Raw genomic sequence first — 18,092 nt, 5'->3', positions numbered from 1 at the left:
TCCTCGAAAGGCTGAGATCTCCTCATTCTTTAACATTTATTTATTTTTTGAGAGACAGAGAGAGACAGAGCACGAGCAGGGGAGGTGCAGAGAGAGAGGGAGACACAGAATCCGAAGCAGGCTCCAGGCTCTGAGCTGTCAGCCCAGAGCCCGACGCGGGGCTCGAACTCACAAACCGTGAGATCGTGACCTGAGCCGAAGTCAGACGCTCAACCGACTGAGCCACCCAGGCGCCCCAAGAGATCTCCTCATTCTTATCTTCTGAGTCAGGCAGCACGAGATGGTGAAAAACTTGCTCAAAAAGCATTTGTATCATTTACCCCTGTCCCTTCAAGCCAAGGCGATCCTTTCTGGCCAAGGATCCTGTCCTATAAGTGAGTTGGCTTTTTGTATTTGGCAGTTAGAAATCTAAATTTAAAGTCAAGGTACTTAAAAGTCAGAATACAGAAAGAGTTTCTATCTCCAGATAATTCTATCATGGAGCTCAAAAGGCTCATCTGGAATATTAGAGGACAGGGAACTTCAAAGAAAGCAAAACCATGTGTTATTATCAGAATGAACGTAGATCTCTAAGAATTCTGTGAAACCGTCTTATGTGGGTCCACGGCATGCTAGTAATTGAGGTGGACGTGGTCCTGGCTGGGTGAGCTAAGAAAGCTGGATTCTTCTAAGGAAATAACTTTCTATGATATCATGATGGGGATGTGCAGGTGCAGTTGGGTGGGAGCCCTTGGCAGCAGGGCTCCCTGTAATGGGTCCAAATCCCTGGTGCCCGTGCTCTCCTGCTCAAGTCACTTCTGCTCATGGACCTGTACTATGACTCACAGGCAGCCAGCAGCTGAGAGGAAATGATGTGGCAACTGTGTCCAAAGATGATGGCTAAATGTTGAAAATAGAAAAGAAAATCCATTAAAAAAATATGCCGTTGTATTTTATAAAGGCTGTGCAAGATTTAAAAAGCATGTTTAGCATTCCAAGTATTTTCCCTTTTGTGTCTTTAGAGACTAGCTCTGAGAGTGATTTTTTGTTTACTTAACATTTAATCAAAAGAGATTTGGACCCCGCCAGCTTTTGAACAACAGCTCCAGTAGCCCTGCCTCTTTGCATTTAGTGCGAAGAGAGAAACTTCAACCAGACGGAGAATTTGATGTCTGTAATATGCACTAAAAGATCAGCTGGTCTAACTTTACAGGGCTAATAAAAGGGAAGAATTTTCCTGTGCTCAGGTCTTTTATGAATTATAAATAACCATTCACTTTGGAAGATAGCACATCATAAAATTTTTTTTCACAAATATGCACAAATCCATTTTAAGATCCAAGGAAAAAGATGTTCAGAAGTCTCAGATGTACTCAGTTTTGATTTCGTGGGGAAACATGTTCTTTTACCATATGGATGCTTTTAAGGGGGCCTTCAGCTGGGGCTCAGTAATGGTACCCCAGTGGCTAAATAAGGGATTTCTTTCCTTCTAACATTATTTCTCTGTTATTAAAGGTGGAAAAACCTTCCACAAATAGCATACTATTAGACTGCTTTAGGGGGTGTCCTGGGAATCAAGGTTATGTATCTGCTCCAGAAATACTGTCTGTAATTATCATTCCTCAGTGGTTCTGAGGATGCAGTCTGGGTGTTTTCATTAATTTCTTGATTCTGCTAGTCTGGAGTGCGTGCCTGCTCTTGATATTCAATATTTTGCAGTAGGAGTTTTTTGTGGTTTTTTTTAGGGTCACAGGTCTCTCCCCCTCCCTTCCTCTCATAATAACCATTTCCTGGCTTCTTTTGTCTACTAAAATAAAAAGGTACGAAAGACTAGATTTGAAAAGGAAGAGAGCTCAGATGTGAGATTCTTCCAAATCCAAGCCTTTATCTACCTTATTTATAATTTAATATGAATATTAAGAGAGAGAGCATTCAGATCTGACAAACAACTGAGGAGAATCCACAGGTCAGACTAGCATATTGATGTCTCTCCCCAGCACATTATTATGAGTGTTTCCAAACAAAGTTGAAAGAATTTTACAGTGAATACCCATATGCCCCACCATCCAGTCGTAGATTCTACCCTTAACATTTAACCATTCTTATTTTATCACATATCTGTACATCCCTCCTCTATTAATCCTTTCAAAGTAGATTGTAAGCATCAATCAATTTCCACTTTAAAAATTCAATATTTCCTTTCTTTTTTTCTGTTGTAAAATTTATATACAATGAAATGTACAATCTTAAGTGTACATTTTCTGAGTTTGGACAAATGTATACCTGTGTTCCCAAGCTTCTGTAAACACATAGAACATTACCATCATCCCAGAAAGTTCCCTTGTGCCACTTCCCGTCAATCCTCACCCTTACTTCCCTTCCCAGAGGCAACTGCTGTTTTGAGTTTTGTCACTGCAGATTAGTTTTGCCTATTCTAGAATTTCATGTAAGTGGGATCAAATAGGATGAACTTTTTTTTTAAAAAAAAATTTTTTTTTTTTAACGTTTATTTATTTTTGAGACAGAGAGAAACAGAGCATGAACGGGGAAGGGGCAGAGAGAGAGGGAGACACAGAATTGGAAGCAGGCTCCAGGCTCTGAGCAGTCAGCCCAGAGCCCGACATGGGGCTCGAACTCACAGACCGCGAGATCGTGACCTGAGTTGAAGTCGGACGCCTAACCGACTGAGCCACCCAGGCGCCCCTAGGATGAACTTTTTAATGTAAGACTTCTTTCACTCAGCATACTGTTTTTGAAATTCAGTCATGTTATCGTGTAACACTAATTCATCTGTTCCATTGTGTTGCTGAGTAGTATTCCATTATATGACTATATCACAGTGTGTGTAGCTATTCCCTGCTCATAGATACCTGGGCCATACTCAGTTTTTGGCTATTGTGCCTAAAGCTGTTGGGAACATTTTTATAAAAGTCTTTTTAAAGACTTATGTTTTCATTTCCCATTTGTGGGAAAAGACCCATTTGTGTTGACTGCTGAATCACAGGATGAATGTGTGTTTTGTTTCAAAGAAACTGCCATTCCTCTTTCTAAAGTGGGTGCACCATTTTGTATTCCCACCAACAATGTAGGAGAGTTCCAGTTGCTTCCCATCTTTGCTGACATTTAATGTTGTCAGCCTATTTACTTTTAAACCATTTTGGTGGGGGTGTAGTAATGCCTCATTGTGGTTTTAATTTGCCATTTCCCAATGAATAAGGGCATTGAACACATTGTCCTGTGCTTATTTGTCATTCATACATCTTCTTTTGTGAAGTATCTGTTCAAAACTTCTGTTCATTCAAAATTTTCTTTGTCTTTATTGTTCAGTGGGAGTCCTTTATACATTCTGGACTGATGTCCTCTGTGGAGTTTATGTTTCACAAATATTTTCTTTCAGTCCATGACTTGCCCATTAATTTTCCTTTAAATTTTTTTAAATTTTTATTTATTTATTTATTTATTTATTTATTTATTTATTTATTTAGAGCCAGCAAGCTGGGGAGGGTCAGAGACACAGGGAGAAATTCCAAGCAGGCTCAGGGCTGTCAGTGCAGAGCCCCACAGGAGGCTCCAACGCACAAACTATGAGATCATGACCTGAATGGAAGCCAAGAGTCAGACACTTACCTGAGGGAGCCACCCGGCTGCTCCTCATTTTATTTTTTAAATGTTTATTTATTTATTTTTTAGAGAAAACGAGATTGCTAGCGGGGGAAGGGCAGAGAGAGAGAATCCCATGCATGCTCCCGGCTGTCAGCACGGAGCCTGACAGGGGCTCCATATCACAAACTGCAAGATCAAGACCTGAGCTGGAGTCAAAGAGACAGACACTTAACAGACTGAGCCACCCAGGTGTCCCTTGCCTATTCATTTTCTTAAAAAAAATTTTTTTTTAATGTTTATTCATTTTTGAGACAGAGTAACAGAATGTGAGTTGGGGAGGGACAGAGAGATAGGGAGACACAGAATCTGAAGCAGGCTCCAGGCTCTGAGCTGTCAGCACAGAGCCCGATGCGGGGCTCAAACCCACAAACCGCTAGAACATGACCTGAAGTCTGTTGCCCAACCAACTGAGCCACCCAGGCGCCCCTTGACTATTCATTTGCTTAATGGTCTCTAGTGATGGGAAGTTTTTTTATTTTGATGAAGTCTGATTTATCAGTGTTTTCTTTTATGGTTACTGTGACCTAAACAAAGCACATTGATCTCAATAAATGGTGTACCCAAAAATCTATTGTAGCCTCAAAAACACTCAAAGCTTCATTGGCTTAATTGCAATAGATGTGTCTTCCTGAAAAAACATCTATTTACACGCATTTTTGGGAACAACTGAGGAAAACCTGGTGACTTGTAAACACTCACTCTCAGTATCCCAGAGGATGAAACAAATTCTAGACCTCCCTTGCTACTTTGCACTACAATAACAAGACTTCTGTTTTCGGTTTGTTTCGTTGCGAAGATTTTTTTTTTTTTTTATTTTTAAGTAACCTCTCCACCCAACATGTGGCTCAAACTCACAACCCTGGGATCAAGAGTCGCATGCTCCATAGACTGAGTCTTCTGTTTTATTGGTGGAGAGTCACCACCTGGTCAAAGGCATGTTATGGTATCAAGTCAGTCCTTTGGCTTATGAGCATCACAAATGTTTTTTTTTTAATTAATTAATCATATGTTATTGAGAAATCATATTATAAACAGTTTGAATGTATGGCATGAATGCATGAAGTCTTCCCCACAAAGGCTTTAAGGAATTGAACTAAAGGAAAGAAATCTACAGAGAGACCCAGGTGTCAGTGACAGCATGGGGCAAAATTAAGAGCAGATTGAAGAGGGTCGGCAATGAGAAAAGCAGAACTTGGAAAAATAGAGACCAGCTGAAGAGACATTCAACCTGTTGTGATTCTTTCAACCTGTTACTGGGCTCCACATCTTCCCAAGATTGCACCCCAGACTCTTTGCCAAACGCTGTGCTGTCACTAAAGCTGTTTGATTTCTCCCTTTGTTTCCTTTTGGGACCTAAGGGACACTCAATACGGACATGACATTTTGAAAACTAAACTCACATCTTTTTCACCCTATCTTCATTGTTGTTCTGGCCTACTTTCTCTTAGACACTTTCTTGAGGGTGTGGGCTGAATGTGGTCTTTCAAACTTTCATGCCAACTCCCTTACGTGTCTTTCCCTCTCTGATTCCATCTTTTCCTGGGATCATTAATGTTCTGAAACTGCTCATTTAGTTGTGGGTTACCCTGGGCCTTCTGTGTCTTCTGTCCTCTATTTTTTTTTTTTAATCATTGACATGATTTCCTTCTTTATTAGAGACTGATTCAGGAAAGAAAAGGGGTGAGACTTGAGTGGATGATTTTTGCTGTTTGACTACAGGTTGAAACGAGCAGTTGGATTTTTGGGTTTCATTGATCCTCTAGGTTTTTATAACCAATTCATTTGGTTACTGATTGTATGATTCTCACTGGAAATTATCTGGAAATATGAACTATGGAGAGAGAGCACCAATTAGCAAAGCTCTAGGTGGTTTTAACCCTGGAGAATATTCCCCAATGACTATGTGGGTGTGCCTGCCAGGCCTGGAGAGGATCTAGGCTAACGATGAGTTTCCTAACCCACCAGTCCTCGTCCAGTTGCTTCAGTATGAAGATTAGATGTGGGTGGTAAGATTTCCTGGCCTCCTGGATCTATTCCTGAAGAGAGCAGATAAGGTCAGGATGAGGGAAGTCTAGGTTCTGAGTTAGAAAAATCAAGTACGATTTCAGGGCCTCTGAAACAAAGATATGTCCTGAGTAATTCATACACAAACATGATTGAAATAATCAGAAGGGAGAAATGAATGGGGTTAGAGTCACAGGGCCACATGATAAATTATGCCTGGCTATGCAAGTAGGTTAAATCATTTCCTAAGATGTTGCCAACAGCACAAATATCTGCATTTAGCAACACATGCAACCAAAAAGGGAACCAAAAATACTCTCCAAGTTTCTTCTCCTTTGGAATAGTGATTCCTGCTATTTTACTGTCTCCATTGAGGCACTCAGGGATCTTGGGTGAAGTCAGCTAGGTCGGTTCCCCTGGCCAGCCATGTGGGTGGACTTAAGTGGGTACCCGAAAGTGGTGGGGAGGGTTGTGAAGCTGTCCTGTTGCCAACCCTCCCCAAGACCATTTTCTGCTCCTGCATATTTTTCTTTATACCAATGGGAGTGGGAGGTGAAAGTATCCAAAACCCAGTCTTGGAATCTTTTTTTTTTTCTTTTTTTCACTTTGAGCTACTTCTAAATGTATATAAAGTAAAATGCAGAACCTTGAAACCCTGTTTCAGCCTGAAACTCAGTTGGCTCAGTTGGATTGGCTGGGCTGCAGTGTCCTTTACAAGCAGAAGAGCCTGGGTTGGATAAGAGAAATGGATAATTCTGGATGGGACCCATGGGAAGCATACACTGATTCTTTCCTCTGACTCTTTCTTTCTTCCTTCTTTATTTCCTCCCTCCTTTTCTCCCTATTCCTCTCTCCTATTCCTTCCTTCCTCCTTCCCACCACCCCCCCCCCCCTTCTCTTTTGCACCCTTCCTCTCTTCCTCTCTGTATTCTTGGATGGCAGCTCCATCTTCTAAGGAACTGGTCTGAGAACAAAGGGAGAGACATGGTAAGGAAGAAGACTAAAGAAACTTTTCTTGTGACTGAATAAAAACTGACAATAAAAATGCCAAAGTTTGGTGATTATACTGATAACTGAATGGGAAATCAGTACTGTACAGAAGCTTCACTTACTTTTTAGGCAAGATAATTCTTTTGATATATTTACCAGAGTTCGGCAGGAACATCTGGCTGACTAGCAGTTATATTTTCTGAAGGGAGGGGGCAGCCATTGCTACCGTCAAGTATCCTCTAACTTTTCCTTAGTACCATAAGGTTTATCTGAATCTCACAATATCTGAGATCCAAATTTCCCTTCAAGCTGATGTTTGTCTTTCATTTGTTTTCTAATTAGCATTCAGGTTTCAGCCCTAGAGTGCACTGCCAGAGGCAGAACGTCTCCCTTGGTGGTGACCCTTGTTGTCATTCTTCTAAAGTGAATTCACAGGACTGTTCTGTGACTTTCAACTTTGCTCTGTGGTACGAGGTCTGTGAATGTTTAGTTGACAATACGTGTGCGCCTCTCTCATTTCCTGTTTTTAAGGGCTGCACTTAATTTATTTGAAAGGGTGGAATATTTTAAATTACAATTCAGCAGTTTTACTAAGGAAGGCTGTAAAACACAATGAGCAAGGAGTTTTACTTCCTCCTCACAATTGCTACTCCCCGGTTTTGAAATCTTGATATCCTCCAATCAGTGGGAATGACTTTAACTTAGGCTGGAACAGTTTGAACAGCAACCAAGCCATGGCTGGAACTATAGAAGGGCAAGGGATTCCTGCACACTATAATTCCACTTTTCCAGACGCCTTATTAGTACCCGGAATGTGTCTGCCTATGCTTGATATTGTTCTATCATGTTGAGTTCCCCTCCCCCAGGCACAGCATTTGGATTGGTTACAGAATACAGTTGCTCAGCCAATCAAGTGAAACCTTTCTCCTGCAACCCTAGCAACACCTGACAATGGTCATTGACAAATGTTAGCAGAAAAATCCCTCACAAATCCAACCAGCCATGAAAGTGGTTTCTGGCGAGGGCAAACAGCTAGTCCTGCCCACAGAGCACTTTGTGTGGCCAGAGGACTTGGCGTTTGGTGCCAGATCTGTAAAAACAGAACCTGCATGTGGATGGCTACCTCAGTCTGCCACCACTTAGGCTGAGCTGGCTTTGGTCAAAGCCATTGTTGGAGTCGGTGATCTGTTGTATGTGTGTATGTAGGGGTGGGTCTCATCTTCTCCCACACCGACCAAACCCTCATCCCCAAACAGAATATTTTCAGTGGTTGGAGAAAAAGTCCACGTAAAACTTCGGCTCCAAGGTCACACTTCTATGTTGGATGGTAATTTGTTCCTTAGGGTAAGGCAAGAGGAACATTTTCTGAGGGCGGCAAGATACCTGGCTGTGTCCCCAGTGGCACTTTTCCAAGCCTTCTGGCTACACATCTTTCACTTCCCAGCCAGCCTCTGAACCCTGTTAGGGTGCAGTTGGCCTGTCTGGCTCACCTGCGGGCACATTGGGACACTCCTCTCAGGAGGCTGCTAGACCTAATGAGCTCTCACTGCTCTCCGGGAGGCTTCATGACTGAGGGATCTGTAGGCAGACCTGGCAGAGGCTGGGGTGGGGGAGGGGGCAGGGAATGGAGAATAAGAAAGGGGACCTGCCAAAAACATGCACAGACAATTCATACGCAAACACATGTTCCCACAAAGACATAATAGCTGTGTGTATATGATACCCTCCTGAAGTCCCCTTACACGATCATTCCAGTTAGTCTAGCCACCTTGGAGGCATATTTCAAACCCTGGTTGAGTAATCCATTGTGTGGTGATTAGCTGTTAATGAAGCTGAAAATACCTAAATCGTCCAAGAAGTAATCTGAATTAATTTTTTTTGGTTACACTGCAAGACAAGTCGGTGTCAAGACAAAGACCTGGGGGACACAGAGACATTTGCACACACAGATATAATGCACACACAGAGATAAACCTAGGTAAGAGGAACAGAGGTAGAACAACCTGGCGTACAAGATGGGGAAAAGAAAGGAAAGGGAAACTTCAAGGACAGACATGAATTGAAGAATGGGAAACCCAAGGTAACATCTTGAAATTAGTGATGTTCGTTCAATGCTCCCCACTCACACCCCAGACACCCTCTATTAGGACCACCCTACAGTGCCTGTCTGAATTTAATTTTCCATGGGGGTTGGGGGGAGGGGGTGGAAGTCAGTTTAACGAATTCCTTGGGATTATAAAATGGTAATGGCTTCAAGTCTTAGCCTTTCAGGGGATAGTGATATTTTTCAAAGGGGGCTCATTAAGGTCCAAAGAACCAAATCTCTAATGGTTGAATTGTAAATTGAGAGGAATATCTTTAGTGTGGAGATGCGGCCTTGCTCAAACACATTTGTAAGGTAGAAGCCTTACAAAGAAGGCTGGGGAGGGTGGGGAGTGCAGAGGCAAGCCAACCATCAGATGGATGCTCTACAGAACATGGTGTCTTAGATGGCAGAGGAAAAGCAGCAGGCCTGACTTACACACAGGAACAAACCAGGAGTTGTTAGAATATTCCATGTCCGTCCTTCAGGGAACTTGGAAACTTTCTGGTGACTTGAGATATGGAAAATTACAGGGGTGCCTGGGTGGCTCAGTAGGTTGGGCATCCGGCTTTGGCTCAGGTCATGATCTCGCAATTCGATTTGTGAGTTTGAGCCCTGCATCTGGCTCTGTGCTGACAGCTCAGAGCCTGGAGCCTGCTTCAGATTGTGTCTCCCTCTCTATCCGCCCCTCCCCCGCTCACACTCCGTGTCTCTCTCTCTCAAAAATAAATGATAAACATTAAAAAAAAAATTTTAAAGAAAGAAAATTATAATAAAGGATACCATACATTGTGTTAAAAACCAAACCTTATGTAGCCATATACATGCACATAGTTCTCGGTTTCTGAAAGAAATGAAGCCATTCTGAAAGGAAGTAAAATTGTGGGCATTGTCTATTGAGGAATCAAACAATTTTCTTCCTTTCCCAGATTTTTAGAAGTTTGTCAGTTATTACTGGTCAAGTTTTCGGTGGGTATGAGCAACTATCAACTACGAAGACTATGGAACAACAACAACAAAAAAAAGTCACATCAACTGTTTACTTCTTGCTCTGGAAGTTCAGAAATCTTGTCTTACTTGTGAAACAGAGAAAGACAAAATAAAATTGACAATGTATATAGTATGGTTCTTTGTAACCCAACTTTCCGGGGGGGTCAGAAAGAGCCGTATAAAATATCTGAAGCTTCATGAAGGTGCCTGGAGGGAAGAGGTAAAGGTTCTCACTTAGAGTGGATAGTTGATGCTCAACAGTTTGAATTTGACTTGAAGATAAACCAAGAGCCTGCAACTGGGACAAGGCATGTTTATCTTTCGTGCAGCGGTTTGGAGGTGGAGGCATTCCTGCAACAATTGCCTGGCACATTCTAGGCACAAAATATTTGTTGGTGACCCAGAACCACTGCCTCCAAATCGACCTTCTCTCAATTCACAGATACTATCAAAGGAGGAAAACCCTAGAACCCCAAGAGAAATCCATTTCTCTCCTCTTAATCCCCAAGAGATCAGTGTTTGCTATTTCCATGGCAACCAGAAGACACAAAATGGCCAAAACCTGAGAGCTACTTCAGATGAAAGCCAGAAAAAAGAAAATTAACAAGAGACATGTTACAGACAGCATGGATGACAGTGTGGCCAGGTTTCCGAAATTTGGGGAGATTTTCTTATTTCTTTCCTTGGAAGAATGCAATGCTGTCCAGAATGTAGCAGTGGAGCTTCTTGCTGTGCTGCTAAATGTTCATTGAGTACTTCGTTTTATTCTTTTCTTGAAAGGAGTGGAGGGACCCATGGGCCTTGGCAGCAATTGAGTGAAGGTAAGCTGTTGGAAATTGCTCTCCTGGTAAGCCTTGATGTTAACCTCAATGAGGAGGCCAGTCTGGCTACGATGCCCTTGTTCCCTTTCTTCCATGGAGTGAACAAATATTTATTGAGCACCTTCTATTTTCTAGGTAATCTATTCCACACACAACGAAATGAAAACTTACAACTCTGATAAGGGCTCCTAGGAGAAGTCCCTGTAACTACTAGAGTGTGTAGTAAGCAGAGCTGACCTGTTAGAGCGGCCAGGCCCTCCTAAGGAAGTATGATTAAGCTGAGTAGGAGGAAACTGGGCCGTGGTTGCAGGGCCTGGGGAGGGAGAACATTCCAGGCAGTGGGAACTCTTGGGCAAAGGCCCTTTGGAGGAAGTGAGCCTCAAGTGTTCGAGGAACTGAAAGCAGGCCTGAGCAGCCTGTGTTGGCAGAACCCCAGAGCGTGAGGGGAATGAACTTGGGGCAAGGCCAGTTGGAGATGTGAGCAGGAGCCAGGTCATTCTCAGTGCAGAGCCTAGTCTTGCAGGGTGGGTTTGTTAGGGACTTTGGTGTCTCTCTCTCCTCATTCCAGGGTGAACTCAAGCTGTAACAGGAATGTATGACAACCCTTCTTGTGTGATCTGGGAATGGCAGCTTCTGGTTTATCTGAAATCCGTCAGAATATTGCCATACGTTCCAGATGTGAACCACCAAGTTTCAAAGGATTATAATTTTATGAAATACTTTAAACCTAAATCACATTCAAGATATTTTATGTATGAAGACTCAGGCACTTTGGCGCCATCACCATGAATTTCACTTATCATCATATATTAACCCCTCAGAAGCCAGAGTTTGACCATCTAATAACTTCCCCTGTATCTGTGACCCACCTGGAATCTGGGAAGTTTGCAAGAAGCCAAAAAAATGTATGTAACAAATTTTAAATACATATTTTTACCAGAAGGTAGGTCCTCATCAAGAACTTAATTGATTAATTTCATTGTACACACAGTTCTAACGAGTAGGTTTTTTGGGTTCCAAGGGCACAGCAGATAGGGAGCAATAATTTACAAAGGGAGAAGGGATGGGGTGGTATATGTAAACAATTAACAGGGAGCAGTACAAATGTAGAGAAGGAGACCAAAAAAGAACCCCCCCACCCCCAAACAAAACAAAACTCCTGAGACAAAAAACCCAAAAGAACTGAAAACTATATTAAAAAAAAAAAAAGTAAGGAAGAAAGAGAAAGACTAAAAGCAAACTGGGGCTTTAATTACAGACAAATCTTCTTGCATGCCTTAAGATCTTGAGGGTATTGTTGTGTTTATAATAAGACTTAATGCTTAAGAAGTCAGTCATATTTTAGAAGGATTTCTGGGTCACAGAGTCAAGCTCTTAAAAAGGGTGTTGGTACTTAAGAAGTAGATCTTCAGTCATTGGGGAAATTGTTGAGGATGGTTCTTACCAAGGTTCTGTGTAACCACGGGTTTACTGTAGTATGGTTCTATGGATGTGTTAATACAGATTTTGGGCTGAGAAAATATGTGACATACCAGCTCTTGCTGAAACTGCTTCATTTTCACAAGCCCTCGAAATCTGGGTTTGAAGAAAATCATTGGAAGTGACGCTTTTCATATGTGAATTGTCATGGTGCTATTCTTGACAGTGAATGAGTTCTTGAATATTTAAAAATATTGTAGGTGATACAATGTGCTCCATAAATACATCTTAAAGTTTGGCTTTCACATTTTTAACTTTAATTTTCATGCTACCTCTTAAATGCAAATAATCTTTCTCCAGGCATAAGGTGCTCTCAAAAGTTATGTGGTTGTTGGAATTGTATGTTTTCACTTCCTCCAGATGGGAATGAGAATGAATAAAAAACAGTCCGAACACTTTGGAGAATGCTCATGCTATATGTTTATGGAATGATTTGGGGGATGACATTATGCGTTGCAAATAAATCCTCCGTACATGTCAGGGCATTTTCTGTCTCCCTAGAGAATATGTTCACACTGTAGTAGTTGATGTTTTAATTGTATTTTTCTTATGCTATCTCCCTTATCAGACCATCTGCAAAAGAGTGATGGAATTTTGAAGAAATCATTAATTTTCTAAATGACAATTCTTCTATATTGCTACTTTTTCAGTGTTTAACAGCAGGAGTTTTTGTTTGTTTTCTTTTTTCCTCCAGTTGACATAGGTAAATAAATATGGAAGTAAATATTTTCACATTATCCAATTAAACATATTCTTGGGTCTATCTTGTGACAAGCTTTACAAAAGACCTAGTAAAACGTTACAGCTATTACAAAGGGGAAAGACTAAATGCTCTAATTAAATGTGGCATTTCCTATTTCTTCTGGCTATCAACTAGGTTCTAGGCCTGGTTGGAGGCCAGTAAAACATTCTGGTTCTGAGATGGCTTTTATATGATGAGACTCACCACGGATCTTCAGAGTGGAATGAACAGCAGAATGATACCAGTCTGGTCAGTTTTCACAATACTGAAATTGTATACAGTCTGTATGTACACTAAAATGTTTTTGCTCAAAATTAACATAATATAAATAAATAAAAATAGCTTACCTAATATTTAACAAAAGCAAACATTTACCTCTTGAGAGAGAAATTATTGTTCAAATACAAAATTTATTTTTTTAGATTTTAATTTTTAAGTAATCTCCACACCCAACAAGGGGCTCAAACTCACAACCCCAAAATCAACAGTCACATGCTCTACCGATTAAGCCAGCCAGGCACCTCTCCAAATTATAAAATATAAAGCAAATTTATTTGTAAGCAAGTTGTTAACCTGATCATTTTGTGTATGTCGAGATGTAATGATTTATTTTTCAAAATTCCAGATTGTAACTTATTCCCTCGATTAGCTGAGATGACTAGCAATAATGATGAGGCAATGTCATTTTTTCTTTCTGGAGTCTTCCTTCTAAGCACTGGACTGTGTGAAGTTCTTGCCACTAAAGAGTAGTTTTCAAACTTGGGTGTAAAGAAGCCTTATGTGGGGAGTGACTGATGGTCAATTTATGGTTCCCAGCTCCAGCATTATGTTCAGGTGCACTCTAAGCGTTCTCTCTTTGAAAACCACTGCTCCAGGAATTTGATAAATCTCTATTGAATTTAAATCAATTTTTTCACTTTTTTAAATGTTTATTTTGAGAGATAGAGCGTAAGAGTGCACTTGAGCAAGCAGGGGAGGGGCAGAGAGAGAGAATCTCAAGCAGGCTCCACACAGTCAGTGTAGAGCCTGACAAGGTGCTTGCTCTCACGAACTGTGAGAGTGTGACCTGAGCCAAAATCAAGAGTCAGATGCTTAACCGATTGAACCCCCAGGCACCTCACATTTTTCATTTTTAAATTAGAAATTTACCTGGGTACAGGTGCCATGCTAGGTCTCTGGATAGGACTCTACTGCCCCTTTCAAATAAATTCCTTTGCCATACATCCATGTAGGCATCCAAGTACACAGAGCAGGTGCTAGATTTGGTGCTGGGGGAGGGAGTGTCTCTTTCTTGAGGCTCTCAGTTTAGTTCCTGGGAGTCCTGTTAATGAAGTTTGCCTGTCAGCCTAGCCCCTGACCACACTGGCCGATGTGATATGTGATGTGATATGATGAGCCACAGCATTTGGGAAGCTGTAGACGTTTTGTACTTTTATTTCTTACCATTGCCTAATGGCAAATATTGGAACATAATCAGGGGCCTCTAGTCCTGATTTAGTCCCTGGGGTAGGGTCCTGTTTGAAAAGGGTAATTATAAGTAATTTAGTAACGAATTCTATGAACACCAGGAAAACACTGTAAATACCCCCACAACTAGAGCTGGCACAGTACCAACCAATGATAACATATGGTGACTTACTTCTTCCTTGGCTCAGGGGTAAAGCTAACCTCTGGGGAGGTAGCAGCCTTGCAGTATGGTGCTGGGCACTTGGGGCCACAGAAATGGCTGAGGCATAATCCCAATCCTCAGAGGATTTCTAACCAGGGAAGGGAGAGAATGCGAATGGCTCAGGCAAGTGTAAACATAACTGTGATGCCAGGTAGAATGGTATAGATGCTATAGGAAAGATCCAAAGTGTTAGGAGGGCTTGAAGAGAGAGATCACACTTCTAGGTGGGTTTTCCCAGAGGAAGCAGCATTTGAGCAAGTCCTTGAAAGAAGGGTAGGAATTTGGCAAGTTGCAAGGGAAGAGAGAGACATTATAGGCAGTAGACTTGTCCTGAGCAAATGTGGGGAGTGGGAAAATGAGGAGGACTTCTGGAGAAACTGGGAGAAGTCCTGTTGGAGCATAAGAAAAATCCTGTTGGGGAGCTCGAAGTGCTATTGGCTTTTATGGGAGATGAGGCTGGAAAGCTGGGTTTGGTCAAGATCGTATCTGAGTTTGGTCTTCTGCCAATAGGCAGCACGGAGCCATTTAAAAGAACTTGAGCAGGAGGGTGACACAGTCAGAACTGTACTTGAGGAAGCACAACAGCTGGGTGGAGGAGGATTTGGAGGAGGAAAGGTTATACAGACATACCAGTGAGGAGGCCCTGCAGAGTGAAGAGGCGGAATAATTGAGCAGCAAGAGGGACTGGGATAGACAACACAGCAAGTAAGCCTACATGGGAGTCGCAGGAAAAGGAAAAGAGACATAAAGCTTGGGGGCCTGTAACAGGCGGCGACAGTAATGCCAGTCTAGGGGAAGGAAGAGATCCTGGTTTCCAGGGAAGGGTGGTACTCTGGATTTGAGGTGGCCACGGGCACCAGGAAGAAAGAAGTAAGCTGAAGCAGAGACCGTTACTGGGGGATGGGAATGGTGGAAACTCTACGAGGGGCAGGTCACCAAAAATGCAGAAGAGGACCAGGATAGGCTGTAAGGAAGGGTATTATACATTAAAGAGTTTGGAGAAGGAGAAAACCAAAGACAAAGCAGAGAAAGATGAGTTGGAGATGATGGAGCCACAGTAAAGTGTCAGGGAAACCAGGGGAGAGCAATTCAAGAGGGAGAGTGGTTTCAGCTTAAGCTACTGCAGAAGGGAAAACTGAGAGGAGCTGGTGGCTCTGGATTCTTTTTTTAAATTAAACTAGATCCCTCCAACGTAGGATGATGCCTTAAATCTAGTCTCTTTGGTTCATTACAAAATCGAGATCTCTAAAGTTAGGCACCCTCCAAAGTGTCTATTTTTCTGTTCAATATAAATTAATGTCTTCCACTAACACATCCTATGACCCTGAATAAATCACTTACCCTGTCTAGGGGCACCTGTTTTGTCATCTTTTACTTTCCAGATAAGCGATTCTGTGTGTATCATATGAAAATACTTGGTAATGTACACAATATTACACATGCCTGAGACTTATGACTGTATTTGAGAAGAGCTCAAATTGTATTTTACTTTTCGACTTTTTTTCCTATCACCGATGTTTTTCAAAAGTTTAAACATTATTTTTATTTTTAATAGATCCAGAAATGTAATAACTAGAGGAAAGAGCCCTCCCCTCCCATTTGCCTATAAAGATTCTCTTCCAGCTTTTTTCTCAGGCCTTTACCTAAGCATTGAGAGGTGCACCCCCAAATACCAGACAGATATACAGAAACATTATGTCATCAAAATTTTCCTAACAAGTAAGGTAGCGATGGACAGTCTGCCAGCATCCCGTCCCCCAGGGACCTGCAGCCTGGGTCTTCTCAAGGCCTGACCACAGTTAAGAGCCAAGACCGGCAGTTCGAGGTCCCCTGGACCTTGGCCTTCGGTGGGCGATTTTCTTTAAAATTCAGACGCACTCTATTTCCTTTCATTTTAACCCAGGCAATGAAGCAGGCAGGTGGGTAACACCAGCCAATAACCTTAAAAGACGTGAAAGTGTCAAAGGAGATACGGTTTATCTTCCACAATAGCGACCGTATCAGTATCACGATTTACAGTAAAAACAAGGTGGGGAGAAGAGTAAGGATGTCGCCAACGCGCTAATTAAGTCTGCGGCTTGGACCCAGATTTGACCGAGCTCTGTGGAGTGCGAACAATATTCGCAGGGTTCCCCGTTCAGCCCGGGACTCGCCTCTTTGCCTTCGCCGGCGCCCTCGTACCAGCGAGCAGCGCTCTTCGCTCGCCCGCCCCCCTCGCTGCCTTTACCCGAGTGGAAGGGCCGTTCCGGAGTAGCCAGCGCGGCTGGGAGGACGGCGAGCGTCCGGAGTGCCTAGGTTCCTGGCAGCCGGGCACCCGGGGCCGAGCCTGGCCGACCTAAGTGCGCACCCAGCGCGTTAGCAGCCGCCGTCCGCCGCCGAGCGGCCGGGGCGCGCCGTCTCCAGTCGGCTGGGCTGTGCGCGCGCGCGCGCGCGTGGGGTGTGTGTGTGCGCGCGTCCGTGGCGTGTGTACTCACAAAGGTGTGTTCGCTAAATCCACTGCCCCGGTGTACCCTCTGCCTCGAGCAGAGCACCCAGCTTAGAGCTGGGTCTCGGCGGCGCGGCCGCGGGGGCGACGCGAGCCGGTTCAAGTTTCCCTGCTCCGCGCCAGCGGCCTGGCCAGCTTCCTTGCCCGCCGAGCTGAGAGTGCGCTAGGGCCGGGAGGCCACGGCCAGCTCAGGACGCGCGTCGCAGAGCTGCGGGGCAGGTTCCGAGCGCTCTGCGCGTTTTGGAACACTTTGGCCGGCTCGGCTCCCAGACCGGCCGTCGGGATACAGCGGACACGGGAATCCGGGACGGGTGCACTGCAGCCATGCGGGGCAGCTGAGTGGCCGCTCTCCTTCCCTACCCGGGTCTGCAAAAGTGAACTGGAAAACAGCCGAGCGCAGCCTCCTCCCTCTTCCCCAGCGCCGCAGTCCCGGCTGGCGTGGGGGTGGGGGGAGTTCCCCTGGGCTGACTGTAGGGGAAGCGGGCAGCGGGGCTGCCTCGGCCGCACCTCCTCCGCCTTCCTCTCCACCCCCGTCCCTCAGGTTCCACGCCGCATTTCTTTGTTTTGAAAGCGCCTCCTCCGCCCAGAGGCTTTTCCCCGGGCGGCCAGGCTCTGACGGGGGTGGGGGGGGTGGGGCATTGGCTCGCGGGCCCCGCCCCTCATTTAGCCCGGACCCTTCCCCGGGCTCTTCTCCCCAAGTCCCCTTCGCCTCCAACTCCCCTTCCCTCCGCTTTTAGACCCACCAGGCGCGTCTTCGCTTGCCGGACATCAAAGGGCGGCAGGGAATTGGAGGGGGAAGTTGAGTTGGCAGGGGGCACAGAGACCCACCCACCTTAGGCCTGGCTCGGCTGCCCGTCCCCTCCCGCGGGAACCCCGCCTGAGCCCCGCCCCCCGCGTCACAGCAGCCTGACATTCTCACAACCCATCGGGCACCCAACCTCGCCGCCCCCGCTACCCCCGTGTCCGCGGAGTGCTCTATTTATGTTTCAGCTCAGCGATTTGCATAGGCCCCGCCCCTGGCCCTAGGTCCCCCTATCCGTTCCCCGCCTCAACCCCGACGTCACGGAGCAGGCCCCGCCTCTCGTGCCCGTACAAGGAGCGGCGGGCCCTAGATGGCAGCGTGGCGTCGCCGCGGCGTGTGCGTGTCGCGCTTCCTTGTGCCGTTTATAGGGTCCCAGCACTTCCGC

The 18,092-nt window shown here is 44.3% G+C and overlaps 1 long non-coding RNA gene across 2 annotated transcripts in view; it reads left to right on the top strand.

The window, feature by feature from the left end:
* The window catches only part of LOC109246373 (uncharacterized), a 31,997-nt gene extending 22,162 nt beyond the window's left edge, over window positions 1-9,835 (top strand). For both annotated transcript variants that reach the window (XR_002071331.2, XR_002071330.2), the window contains exon 5: window positions 9,649-9,835. This is a non-coding gene — a long non-coding RNA (uncharacterized LOC109246373). The remainder of the gene's footprint in view (window positions 1-9,648) is intronic.
* Window positions 9,836-18,092: the final 8,257 nt, after the last annotated feature.

This window comes from Panthera pardus, unplaced genomic scaffold (assembly GCF_024362965.1).
Source record: "Panthera pardus isolate Hobbes unplaced genomic scaffold, ASM2436296v1 HiC_scaffold_2, whole genome shotgun sequence".
Taxonomy (NCBI): Eukaryota; Metazoa; Chordata; class Mammalia; order Carnivora; family Felidae; genus Panthera; species Panthera pardus.
This window is presented reverse-complemented; position numbering and strand designations above follow the sequence as displayed.